Genomic DNA, 14,832 nt, shown 5'->3' on the forward strand with positions numbered 1-14,832 from the left:
CGGCATACAGAATGCCCCTGTGTGCAGCCCTAAGCGCGCCACCTCCAGCCAGGCCTCAAACAGGTACATTGCATTATGTACCTGCCACTGGAGATATGGACTAAAACTTCATGGGAACCATATCCAGCTTGTATGGCTGTATACTGGGCGTCACTCCGAAAATACAAGTCATTACAGATACCTAAGCCTGACTGTCAAATCACAGTAGTATTAATCAATAACTGCATACATTTAAGTCTTGGGCGATTTTGGCTGCGATTCTGGTTGTGTAACTCTGCACCTTCTTCAACAACACCACGCAACAATGATTCTTCTACTGAGAGAAAAACTTGTGATTCATACTAAAAAGAGCACCCTGATACCAAATATGAACTTGGAATTTGCCTGACACGTCTAGATATTAAGTTATACAAGCAAAGCTTATGCAGTTAGAATATGAATGCATTATATATTGGACATACCCAGACCAGACATTCCCATCTTGACTTTTTCCCACCCAATTTGGGATATTTCTACAATGGATATGAAGGCCACTGGAATCCCAACATGATGGGGGCCGACTGCTGGTTCTTGCAATGGAAAAATATGACCGTCCTGGGCCTTGCTCAAGTAAGACTGGTCACTGAAAAAATGAGACTTTTTGAAATTTTGTTCTTCCTTTACATTTTCATACACTGTCTACTGCAAAAACGTTGAGGAAGATCAGGAAATTGTTGGAGTAAAACTCGTTCTGTTCAAATTTATTCAATGTTTTCCAAGTTGCCTAATTCATTTAGGCATACTTAAGCATAGCATAATTTCCTGACGTGTTACAACAATTCTGACTTCAGACTTGGAATCCGCACACCCAATTTAGTACAGGACAAGTGGCTTTTGCCCAGTAGCAGACGAAAAGTGTTTTTTTGTTGCATGGTGTAATGTAAGGAAGTGGAGTCACATCACGACCCCGAGGGTCCAGCAGTGCGTCATATGTTTGCGGCTAGAATTTACAGCATCCTTGGGGCTACAATGCGACTCCATTCACTTACAAAGTGGATGACGACATGGCTGAGCACAGTATTGGTTGTTACCCAACTTTCCTAGGGACAGATATTCACATCTTAGCCCTAGAAAGTGCCTTCTGGATCTTAAGAATAAAGAGGCTACGTCCCTACCTCACTCTGCGCAGTAGCGCCCTGACAACCTGCTGAGCAGGAACTATAGCACGACCTCTGTACAAGTGTACAGTGCTAATAGCAGTACCTGGCACAGTCTGGGGGGGCGGCGGCATTATGCAAGGAGTGTTGTAGCCACTTCATTCTCAGGATCGTTGGGGACCCTAAGTAATAAGATGGGAATACCCCTTTAATAACTAATAAATGGGGGTCCCATCTATGACCCCCTGCAATGATCTGCAGAGTTATAGTTGTTGTAATAGACGGCCTGTCCCAGCATTATACTATTAATATGTACAGGCAGCAGATGATACTTTCCCTGACAATAAGAGCTGTCTGTAGAGGAGGGGTCTTCTGGATGAGACCGCCCCTCCCGTCATAAAATGTGTTCCTATGAGCTCATAAAAGTGACCGTAAAACCACAAGACAGATCTCAAAATAAAGTATATGCACTCCGCAATCGCTGCGGATAAAAACAACAGGTGGAAGTCCCAGCCTGCACCCAGTCGCTGCCCACAGGAACCGGACCCCATTACAGGGGACTTGACCCAAAACTGGGGGCCGAGTGAGACAAATACAGCAGCTCAAAATTTTCACCTGTTCAGATAGTTTGCTGCAATGTATCAGTCAAGTAAAATGTAGCAGTCTGGAGCCCAAACTGTTCAGCTCATAGCAAATTGTCCAGATTGTATCCAGCTGTGAGAAGTATTGGGCCATGTTCATAGTTTGAGTTTATTCTTCTAGGACTGTATTTATAGGGCAGGAATATCTGGCGATAAATATCCTGGAAATCTTCATCTAGTAATCAGGTGGTCTGCACTGGATCTCAAGGTCTGCCCCTCAGCTTTCACATGTCTTATGGTGACCACTAGAGATCCATTGCCACTGCTTAGAGTTTAGTGGTGACCTAGTAGTATAGATGCCATGCCTAACAATCCAGTGCTTGTCTCTAGTCTCTTACTGCTTTACTGGTCTTGCCTGTTGTCCCAATGTGTCAGTCTTCAGGAGAAGCAGTCCCAGTATACACGTGGACAGACCAGTGGAGCGCTCCACGTCTATACTTGGACAGATCAGTGGAGAGGTCCCAGTCTAAATGTGGACACATCGATAGAGGAATTTCAGTCTACATGTGGACTTATTGGTAGAGAGGTCAGAGTCTACACGTGGACAGAGCAAAAGAGTGATCCCAATCTACATGTGGACAGACCAGTGGAACGATCTCCGTCTACACAAGGACAAACCGGGGGAGAGGTCGCAGTCTACATTTGAACAGACCAAAAGAGCAATTCCAGTCTAAAAATGGACAGACTGGTGGAGTTATCCCAGTTTACAAGTGGACATGTGGAGTTATCCCAGTCTACACTTGGATAGATTAGTGGAGATATCACAGTCTACACTTGGATCCCAGTCTACACCTGGACAGATCAGTGGAGAGGTCCTAGTCTACATGTGGACAGACCAATAGAGCAATTCCAGTCTATACGTGGATAGACTGGTGGAGCGCTACCAGCAGTGGCGTAACGATTGTGCGACCACAACAATAGGGTACAGGGCCTGCAGCCTTGTTCCCCGACCGCTATACATCTTGTTAATGGAAGGGGAATGACTTGGCCCCTTTCCATTAAAAGCCAGCCTGGGAGAGGTGTATAAAAATTAAAAAAAAATACTTACTCACCTATCCTGGGCTAGGCAGCTGCTCCAGGGCTCTTCCTATGGTAGATGCTAAATCCTAGTGGGCTAAAGGGCCTTTAATAATGTCATGACCATGTGATCAGATTCATGTGTGGGCGGAGCTATTCGGGATTGTACAGGACACTGTGGAAACTGCTGGGAACGGAGTCTGATGGAAGGTAAGGAGGAGAAAAGAGAACATGTGTGAGCCAGAGGGGGGAATTGGGGGGTTCAGGCTCTGGGGGGCCACTGTCAGCACATAATACTGTTTGGGGGCCACTGTGGCTACTGATTTTCCCCATGGTGAGACTAGTCAAGGATTATCTTATATAATACTTTTTAGGGGCCACTATGGAGCACGTAATACCTGTCAAAAAGGAGATCTGTGGCATTGGAGGTTTTCAGTGTCAACAATGATCAGATAGATTTCAAGCCAAACGACAAATATTGAGGAAAACTGTTGGGTTAACAGTCATGGCCAGGAATACTCAGCAGCGCCCCCTCAGGTTAGTTGGCAGAATGTGTGAAAACAGTTATTCAGTCCCAAGACACAAAGATTTCAAGACAATGTCGTGAGATTGAAGTTTTATTAAAGGCTTTGTGCAGGCAAACGGTTTTGTAGTGTTTGTACTTGATAAAGGGGAATTTCCACGAAACACTTTAGGCGTTGTGCTGTCTATCCTACTAATATTATAAAGATGTTTGTTCCTCAATCACACAAAAACGGCTGAACGGATTTGAATGACATCTGGCACATAGATAGTCTGTAACCTGGATTAACACATCGGCTACTTTGTATCCTGGTAAATGACATGGCTTCATGACTGTTATGAATGTATGTTCACATACTATATTACACTGCTCTTGCAGCAGCTTATCTCAGGTCCCAGGTCTGTTATCTCTCTATGTAAACACTCAGCTAACCCTCAGTGGATTGTGTACATGCATCTGCATATTATCTGATCTGCTCCAGGCAGTGCTGACACACTGGATAGGAAAACACTTTTAATCCAAATTGACAGTTTGGCTACTTTTAAACATGTCGGGAAAAATAAAATCTAACTTGTTGCAAAATTCTAAAACATCAACAGCTATGAAGTTAGCCAGAAGTCACAGAGTTCTCCTCAAGCGGAGCTGAGGGGGATCATCAGCGCAAACAACACGCTCATTATATGGCGTCCCAGTGAGCTGCTAGGATACCGGAACAATCACGAGGACAGCACGAGGAATGAGTCGCAGTTTATACGTGGACAGTCTGGTGGAAAGGTCGCAGTCTATACGTGGACAGTCTGATGGAGAGGTCACAGTCTATACGTGGACAGACCGGTGGAGAGGTCGTAGTCTATACGTGGACAGACCGGTGGAGAGGTCGCAGTCTATACGTGGACAGTCTGGTGGAGAGGTCGCAGTCTATACGTGGACTGTCTGGTGGAGAGGTTGCATTCTGTACGTGGACAGACCGGCGGAGAGGTCGCAGTCTATACGTGGACAGACCGGTGGAGAGGTCGCAGTCTATACGTGGACAGACCGGTGGAGAGGTCGCAGTCTATACGTGGACAGACCGGTGGAGAGGTCGCAGTCTATATGTGGACAGACCGGTGGAGAGGTCGCAGTCTGTACGTGGAGAGGTCGCAGTCTGTACGTGGAGAGGTCGCAGTCTTACACATGGAGTTTTCTCCATTTCCGCACATTGCTCACATATTTTGGCCACTGGCAGAGAACCAAGTGCTTGTAGGGCAGAAGTTCTCGGAGGTGACTGTGAATTCCTGAGTGTTCAGGAATGTTCTGGAAACTGATGTGAAGGTAAGAAGGTCAGGACAGCAGCAAACACAGGCCATTCCTCCAGATGTATCCAGTGCTGAGCTATCCATCTATATACCCTAGACACCGGGTATATACAGCCCACACATCTCTCTATCTCTATGGATCTCTCTCATCGCTTGCTATGTACTTACCTCTTTGGCTCGCTCTTGTTTTCCTTCGCACGTGTTTTTCTGCATCTCCCTCTAAGCGCCTCCCTCTCGCTGTATAGCCCCGCCTCTTTCCCAGGCCCCGCCCTCCCAGCAGGCTGCTCTGAGGCTCCGGTGATTTTCCACCATGCTTCTGCCGCCGCCGCTCTCATCACTTCCCCGGAGACTCCGACCAGTGATCTGTGAGCAGCAGCCGGGAGCAGAGCGGAGAACCGGAGCTGGGGAAGCGCAGGTGAGAGGAGTGTTTACACCTGTGTACTGCTCATCATCCATCACAAAGGACCTACTGCACCCATCATCCACAACACAGGACCTACTGCACCCATCATCCACAACACAGGACCTACTGCACCCATCATCCACAACACAGGACCTACTGCACCCATCATCCACAACACAGGACCTACTGCACCCATCATCCACAACACAGGACCTACTGCACCCATCATCCACAACACAGGACCTACTGCACCCAGCACCCTACATACAGGACCTACTGCACCCATCATCCACAACACAGGACCTACTGCACCCATCATCCACAACACAGGACCTACTGCACCCATCATCCACAACACAGGACCTACTGCACCCATCATCCACAACACAGGACCTACTGCACCCATCATCCACAACACAGGACCTACTGCACCCATCATCCACAACACAGGACCTACTGCACCCAGCACCCTACATACAGGTCCTACTGCACCCATCATCCATCACAAAGGACCTACTGCACCCATCATCCATCACAAAGGACCTACTGCACCCAGCACCCTACATACAGGACCTACTGCACCCATCATCCACAACACAGGACCTACTGCACCCATCATCCACAACACAGGACCTACTGCACCCAGCACCCTACATACAGGACCTACTGCACCCAGCACCCTACATACAGGACCTACTGCACCCATCATCCATCACAAAGGACCTACTGCACCCATCATCCATCACAAAGGACCTACTGCACCCATCATCCTAAATACAGGACCTACTGCACCCATCATCCATCACAAAGGACCTACTGCACCCAGCACCCTACATACAGGACCTACTGCACCCATCATCCATCACAAAGGACCTACTGCACCCAGCACCCTACATACAGGACCTACTGCACCCATCATCCACAACACAGGACCGACTGCACCCATCACCCTACATACAGACCCTACTGCACCCAGCACCCTACATACAGGACCTACTGCACCCATCATCCATCACAAAGGACCTACTGCACCCAGCACCCTACATACAGGACCTACTGCACCCATCATCCATCACAAAGGACCTACTGCACCCAGCACCCTACATACAGGACCTACTGCACCCATCATCCACAACACAGGACCGACTGCACCCATCACCCTACATACAGACCCTACTGTACCCAGCACCCTACATACAGGACCTACTGCACCCATCATCCTACATACAGGACCTACTGCACCCATCATCCTACAGACAGGACCTACTGCACCCATCATCCACAACACAGGACCGACTGCACCCATCACCCTACATACAGACCCTACTGCACCCAGCATCCTACATACAGGACCTACTGCACCCATCATCCTATATACAGACACTACTGCACCCATCATCCACAACACAGGACCTACTGTACCCAGCACCCTACATACAGGACCTACTGCACCCATCATCCACAACACAGGACCTACTGCACCCATCACCCTACATACAGGACCTACTGCACCCATCATCCACAACACAGGACCTACTGTACCCATAACCCTACATACAGACCCTACTGCACCCATCATCCTATACTCAGGACCTACTGCACCCATCACCCTACATACAGACACTACTGCACCCAGCACCCTACATACAGACCCTACTGCACCCATCACCCTACATTCAGGACCTACTGCACCCAGCATCCATTTTACTATATAGAAATAATTAGTTCCAGTTATCATACTACATGCAGCATCTATTGCACTCATCATACTACATACAGAGACTACTGCACCCGTCATTCAGAGTACTATACGGAAGTAATATGTCGCTCCCATCATCCTACACATAAGTCCTCTCCGTTTCTGTAGATAAGTGGCGGCACCAATAGATGTTACAATACATGGAGTATATACAGTGGGTACAGTCACAACTAGTGGAGTAGTGTATACAGATGTGCCGTGTATCTCACCAGTGTTTGACAAACAGAAAAGTGGTCAACTTGCCAGAAGCCTGAGCGAACCACATTGGTCTGGTCCATATATATGTGTAATATGTATATTTATATAATGTGGTCACTGCGCTGTGCTCATTTCTGCTGGGCTTTGTAGTTCTATACAGTGCATACAGTGCATATGATTGTATCTATCATGAGCATTATATACACATGAAGCATGAGATGGCGCTGTATGTGATACCAGGTTACCTTGTAGTTTTGTACTTGATCTGATGGTTTGCAGTAGAAGACATAGACCTAGCAGTGCTGAGTTTGTCATTTGTCACATTTCAGTAGCTGAAAACAATACATCATCTCTTCTTGTTAATCAAAGATAAATTTCGTCCCAACCAATTCAGCTCTGCTACATCTGTATGTGGCCTCCTGCAGGACGTACATTAGTAGCTGGCTTGTATCTCTAGTTTCCAGTGTCAGTGCCGTTCCAGCTTCGTTCTTCAATACTGACGTGTCACGCTTCTCCTCATACCTGGAATTTGTTCCAGAGCTGGAGACACTTGTATCTTGTACTGTCTTAGAATACAGATGTAGCAGAGCTGACATGTCTGTGACCCATTTGGGCGGCACTATTTGTGGCGATGCAGCAAGCTTATCTACAGATCATGAAGAGCTATAACAAATGTCATAGTGAGCTCTGCTACATCTGCCTCTTAGTCATTTTCATAGGCAAATTGGGTACGAATCACATGTGTGCTGTAAATATACAAATATGGATTCTGCATCTTTGTTTTTCCCTCGTGTAGTCATCGGCAGTCAGGTTTTGTGTCACATGTCTATTTATGGCCGTTATACCTGTGTAGTAGAGCTGATCTTGTAATGTGGCACTGCTCATAGTGATAGAACAATGTTGTTCTTGCTGTTTTATGGAGGACTGCGGGGAAAGTTTAGCTCAGGTCAGCAGTGCGTGCCGGGGACACGAGCAGACATAAAGGAGACTGTTAAAATTTGTCATATCCTGTTTGTGTCCCTTTTACTAATTTCTTCAGCTCTGCTACATCATTCAGAAGTAGAAAGTGACCATAGATATTGTTTTAGGGTCTGGTTCCATCTATTGTACTCGGTGCAGGGGCTGGCAATGAGAATGATCAGGTCCGCAGCTTGCAGTAAGCCTACAGTGCCACACACTGGATCCTAGACCTCTGCGCTCTGCTACTCTGTCGTCGTCTTCTGATCAGTTCATCCAAGTATTGCAATGAACCCCACACTATGTATGAAAATGTGTCCAAGCCTATGGGGGCGCTGCACTGACTGCCACAATACTGACCACACAAGGTAACAGGTCTATGAACTATTCTGGAGGAAAAGGATGGCCGCTGATCTTTGAGTTTATTTGCAGTTTTTGCACCACCACCATGGGTGAACATTGCCTTAAGGCCAGGCCGCCATTTTTTACATACTTTCCTTTGAGCTGACATAATCGGTCACGTAAATGTGCCACATCTAGGCTCGTCGTGCAGATTGCATGAACGTTTTTGTACCATGTGACCTTGAAATAGTGTCCAAATGTCCAACCTTACTAGGAGTTGTGCAACAAGCAAAATGGTCGTTTGGGATTTTTCTCGCCATCTTGAAGCGTTGATATTCTTGTCATCCTCACTTTTGTCCAGAATGTCTCCATATTTTGTGCCGTTTCTGATGGCCTAATCTGTTTCGATACATTCAGGCAGAATGTGTTTGATTTCCCTTGAGGCCTATCGGGTCCCAGTGTATGATGAAAATGAGCCATCGGACTGATCGCCTTTCCCATGGCCAGAGGCATCAGAGCTTTGTAAGGGAGGCCGGAGGAAGCCGCTGGCGAGCGAAGGAGGAAACGAAAAAGCTGTAACGACTGCTCCGTGTCCCAACGATTCACCCTCAGCTGTCGGATACTCTCCATTTTTAAAGTTATGTTTATATCTTAACGCATTGGCGACAACAGGTGCGACCGGTATATCCATTGTCATGGAAACCACCGTGTTCGCCCACTCCTTGCCATTTTAAATCATGGCGCCCACACAGAACACTATTTGTTCCATCACTGTGGCCGATTCAGCGAACGGTAACCAGAATCGCGCTTACTTATTGTAGATGGCAAGTTCTGCATCTTTCTGTTAGATTTTCTGCTTCAAGATGTCTGCTTGCTGTCAGTGGATGGGATCTTTCTTTGGTTTAAAACCCAAATAGACTCTAATACATTGCACAGCTGAGGGTTTGCTACAGTTTCACCTAGTCAAGACAATGCGGCAGCCACTTAAGCCGGTCACATTAGATTTCAGATGGCCAAACAAACCCACAAATCACATTGTAATTAGGAAAACTGAAAATATTGAGCGAGTCCAACAGTGGCGGACAAAAATACCCAGCAGGCCCAGACTAAAGACTGCTATCTGCCGGCCGCCATCTTTTCCATTTCATAGTTTGTTATTGGCCGAAATTGTCCTAGCAAAAATCTTCTATACATGGCTGCCTAGAAAGAAGAACGTTCACTGACAGCAAGCAGAGGTCTTAGAATAGTAAATCTGGCGGGGGTGATGGGCCTGCCCACCGAACTCCCTCACCAAGACCCCTTTTCGGAAAAGGCAGAGCGGCGATTTTCCACCACTTTTTGTCGTAGGGGCTCAGTAAATGGGCCCCACAGTGAGCAGGACTTTACATTTTCAGTCATGTTTTGCATGAAAGCCGAAAACCTTTATGGAAATGGGTTGTTCCCTTTAAGCGACGTTCCCGCCATTCACGGCTGTGTTATCGCGTTTCACCACGGCAGTCACTTCCCCCAACAAGGTTTTGTTTTTGGTAAAAAATAAATAAATAAATCAGCTGATTTATATAGAAAGGGGAAGTGGTTTTATTTCACTGCTCTACGTGCGGCTCGTCTCTCCTTACACCGGACTGGAAATTTCCATTAGATTTTGCAGTGAATGTATTACTATTATTATTATTATACAGTATGATTAGCTTGTAATAGGTGACATGAGGGGACAATGACTGCACCCTGGGGACGTATTCAGCTCATTTTGTCATTGATTCCATTATAAATAAAGTTGTGGCCTTTACTGTTTACAGATTAGACTAGGCCTCAGTTATGGAAACTACTGCAGCTGAGGTGTTTCCCATAGCAACCAATCGGATTCCAGCTCTCATTTTCACCACACAGATTATAAACTATATGGAGGAATCTGATTGGTTGATACAGGAGTGCTTGTTTCCCCATGGAACTGAATGATGATTTGATCAATCCCTCTTGGTTGCCATCTTTAGATTTCCCCCTGACAGGAGGCTCCCAGTAATGTGTCTATGATGTGGTGTCTGTAGTCTCCCACCGTATGCACCAAACATACATGGCAGGCTCAAGCTCGCCTGTGGAGGAATCTGTAGTGAAGAAGGGCTGGCTGAGCAGGAACCCCCATATGTCCATGTTCCCTAACCACAGGCTCAGGCTGCTCCTCTGTGCCCTGCTTTATACTGCAGCTCTGCTTCATTATGGCTCATCTCATCTTTCTGGGTTGTTTTTGTTACATGAGAGTGTCCATCGCCTGTGACTGACTGTGCTGCATTAGATAAAGGCTGAATGTTTTGGTGTAAATTAGATACGGCTAAATGTTTATTACGTTAGATATGGGCTGAGTGTGCCGTGCATTAGATACCAGATGAAGGTTTGCTGCGTTAGATATGGGCTGGGTATTTTGTTTGTTAGATCGGGCTGAGTATTTGGTACATTAGATACGGGCTGAGTATTAGGTACATTAGATACGGGCTGAGTATTAGGTACATTAGATACGGGCTGAGTATTTGGTACATTAGATACGGGCTGAGTATTTGGTACATTAGATACGGGCTGGTTATTTGGTACATTAGATACGGGCTGAGTATTTGGTACATTAGATACAGGCTGAGTATTTGGTACATTAGATACGGGCTGGTTATTTGGTACATTAGATACAGGCTGAGTATTTGGTGCATTAGATACGGGCTGAGTATTTGGTACATTAGATACAGGCTGAGTATTTGGTACATTAGATACGGGCTGGTTATTTGGTACATTAGATACAGGCTGAGTATTTGGTGCATTAGATACGGGCTGAGTATTTGGTACATTAGATACGGGCTGGGTATTTGGTACATTAGATACGGGATGAGTATTTGGTACATTAGATACAGGCTGAGTATTTGGTACATTAGATACGGGATGAGTATTTGGTACATTAGATACAGGTTGGTTATTTGGTACATTAGATCGGGCTGAGTTTTTGGTACATTAGATACGGGCTGAGTATTTGGTACATTAGATACGGGCTGAGTATTAGGTACATTAGATACAGGCTGAGTATTTGGTACATTAGATACGGGCTGAGTATTTGGTACATTAGATACGGGCTGGTTATTTGGTACATTAGATACGGGCTGGGTATTTGGTACATTAGATACAGGCTGAGTATTTGGTACATTAGATACAGGCTGGTTATTTGGTACATTAGATACAGGCTGAGTATTTGGTGCATTAGATACGGGCTGAGTATTTGGTACATTAGATACGGGCTGGGTATTTGGTACATTAGATACGGGCTGAGTATTTGGTACATTAGATACGGGATGAGTATTTGGTACATTAGATACAGGCTGAGTATTTGGTACATTAGATACGGGATGAGTATTTGGTACATTAGATACAGGCTGAGTATTTGGTACATTAGATACGGGATGAGTATTTGGTACATTAGATACAGGTTGGTTATTTGGTACATTAGATCGGGCTGAGTTTTTGGTACATTAGATACGGGCTGAGTATTTGGTACATTAGATACGGGCTGAGTATTTGGTACATTAGATACAGGCTGAGTATTTGGTACATTAGATACAGGCTGAGTATTTGGTACATTAGATACGGGCTGAGTATTTGGTACATTAGATACGGGCTGAGTATTTGGTACATTAGATACGGGCTGAGTATTTGGTACATTAGATACAGGCTGAGTATTTGGTACATTAGATACGGGCTGGGTATTTGGTGCGATAGATACAGGCTGAGTATTTGGTACATTAGATACGGGCTGAGTATTTGGTGCATTAGATACGGGCTGAGTATTTGGTACATTAGATACGGGCTGAGTATTTGGTACATTAGATACGGGCTGAGTATTTGGTACATTAGATACGGGCTGAGTATTTGGTACATTAGATACGGGCTGAGTATTCGGTGCGATAGATACGGGCTGAGTATTTGGTGCATTAGATACGGGCTGAGTATTTGGTACATTAGATACAGGCTGAGTATTTGGTACATTAGATACGGGCTGAGTATTTGGTACATTAGATACGGGATGAGTATTTGGTACATTAGATACGGGCTGAGTATTTGGAACATTAGATACGGGCTGAGTATTAGGTACATTAGATACGGGATGAGTATTTAGTACATTAGATACGGGCTGAGTATTAGGTACATTAGATACGGGCTGAGTATTTGGTACATTAGATACGGGCTGAGTATTTGGTACATTAGATACGGGATGAGTATTTGGTACATTAGATACAGGCTGAGTATTTGGTACATTAGATACGGGATGAGTATTTGGTACATTAGATTCAGGTTGGTTATTTGGTACATTAGATCGGGCTGAGTTTTTGGTACATTAGATACGGGCTGAGTATTTGATACATTAGATACGGGCTGAGTATTTGGTACATTAGATACAGGCTGAGTATTTGGTACATTAGATACAGGCTGAGTATTTGGTACATTAGATACGGGCTGAGTATTTGGTACATTAGATACGGGCTGAGTATTTGGTACATTAGATACGGGCTGAGTATTTGGTACATTAGATACGGGCTGAGTATTTGGTACATTAGATACAGGCTGAGTATTCGGTACATTAGATACGGGCTGGGTATTTGGTGCGATAGATACAGGCTGAGTATTTGGTACATTAGATACGGGCTGAGTATTTGGTGCATTAGATACGGGCTGAGTATTTGGTACATTAGATACGGGCTGAGTATTTGGTGCATTAGATACGGGCTGAGTATTTGGTACATTAGATACGGGCTGGGTATTTGGTGCGATAGATACAGGCTGAGTATTTGGTACATTAGATACGGGCTGAGTATTTGGTACATTAGATACAGGATGAGTGTTTAGTACATTAGATACGGGCTGAGTATTTGGTACATTAGATACGGGCTGAGTATTTGGTACATTAGATACGGGCTGAGTATTTGGTACATTAGATACGGGCTGAGTATTTGGTACATTAGATACGGGCTGAGTATTTTGTTTGTTAGATCGGGCTGAGTATTTGGTACATTAGATACGGGCTGAGTATTTGGTACATTAGATACGGGCTGAGTATTTGGTACATTAGATACGGGCTGAGTATTTGGTACATTAGATACGGGCTGAGTATTTGGTACATTAGATACGGGCTGAGTATTCGGTGCGATAGATACGGGCTGAGTATTTGGTATGTTAGGTACGGGCTGGGTATTTGGTACGTTACATATGGGCTGGTTACTTGGTGCATTAGATACAGGCTGAATATTTTGTTTGTTAGATACAAGCTGGTTATTTGGTACGTTACATATGGGCTAAATGTTTGGTGTGCTACATTTGTGTTCAGGGATGCATTTAGCCATTTTATGAACTTCTTCTTTATTTCCTCTTCATAAAAACATGATAAAAAGAGGAAGCGGACGCGGCGGTGAATTACTGGGGGGGGGGGAATCGGTTTGCCTTGTCATTTGCTGCCATATAATAATACTGCAATAACCATATAATATGCCTGTATACTAGAAGGATTCCCCCACCTGTCAGAGTTCTGACTTCTCCAGGTAGGTGGGGCAGATGTTCAGCACACATGTGATGGTCTGTTAAGCTGCACCAGGGGGCAGGCTATGGGCACCAATGACCTGTGCCATGTCCCCATTACTTTCCTGATGAGAACCATCGGCCATCATCCTCTCTGTGCTGTCTGTGTCTAGAAGCGTTAATAGGTCAAATCCATAGATCCCCAGGCCCTTGCCTTGCCATAGTACCCTGCCACATCTTTATGGGAGCATGGAGACCTGGTGCTGGACTTGAGGCTCCGGCACTTGATACCAGGAGCGTAGCGATCACATTGGCTACTAGGCCCTGCACCCTAAGGGCCCCCCAGAGGTCCCTCTGCCACATAAAATTTACTGCTATTGTTAGTAGCACAAGGTAGGAGCCCCATTACAGATTTTTAATAATGGTCCCAGGAGCTTCTTCTTGCTACAGTTACCTCTGGAGATGCCCTTTAACCACCACTGTTGTCTTGATCACATTGTTCAGTGTTGTCTAGGCATCCTATAATAAATATAGTATTTGCACAGTTTGATATATTACATTATTGTCCCTCTCACACTCTATACTGGATCCTCTGTGGCCCCCACCAAGCATAGGGGCTCTTTGCAGCTTTAACCTCTGCTAACCTTGTACCATTATGCACTATATTATTTGTATTAGTATCAGGCTATCTTCAAACCAGCACGGCTGAGGAAGGGTTAATGGGCACTGCGGATCTGGCCGCACTTCCCTTCTTGCCGCTTGTTGTAGTTCTTTCTCTAGCTGTCGGGTTATTTGCACGTTATAGAAACATCAATAAAGTATAATTGTGTCCCTCGGGAGGCGACGATCCAGGTGCGAGGCCGTGAGACTGTCACACTTCATAGTGGTTGTTCTCTGTTCACACAGGGCAGGTTTGTTGCTGACCTTTCTCTGACTGTCACATTTATCTAAATCGAGTTTGTAGAAATCTTTGTGCTTGCTGCCAATGCACACTCATTCAGGTAATTGGAGACGGTATATTCG

At 45.4% G+C, this 14,832-nt stretch overlaps 1 protein-coding gene across 1 annotated transcript in view; it reads left to right on the forward strand.

Moving 5' to 3' along the window:
* The first annotated feature begins 4,889 nt into the window (after positions 1 to 4,889).
* SLC6A6 (solute carrier family 6 member 6) overlaps positions 4,890 to 14,832 on the forward strand; it is a 32,765-nt gene continuing 22,822 nt past the window's right edge. Inside the window, exon 1 of the mRNA XM_075286602.1 lies at positions 4,890 to 5,027. The gene's annotated coding sequence lies outside the window, so the exon portion shown is untranslated. The remainder of the gene's footprint in view (positions 5,028 to 14,832) is intronic.

Source organism: Leptodactylus fuscus, chromosome 9 (genome assembly GCF_031893055.1).
Source record: "Leptodactylus fuscus isolate aLepFus1 chromosome 9, aLepFus1.hap2, whole genome shotgun sequence".
In the NCBI taxonomy this organism is placed as follows: domain Eukaryota; kingdom Metazoa; phylum Chordata; class Amphibia; order Anura; family Leptodactylidae; genus Leptodactylus; species Leptodactylus fuscus.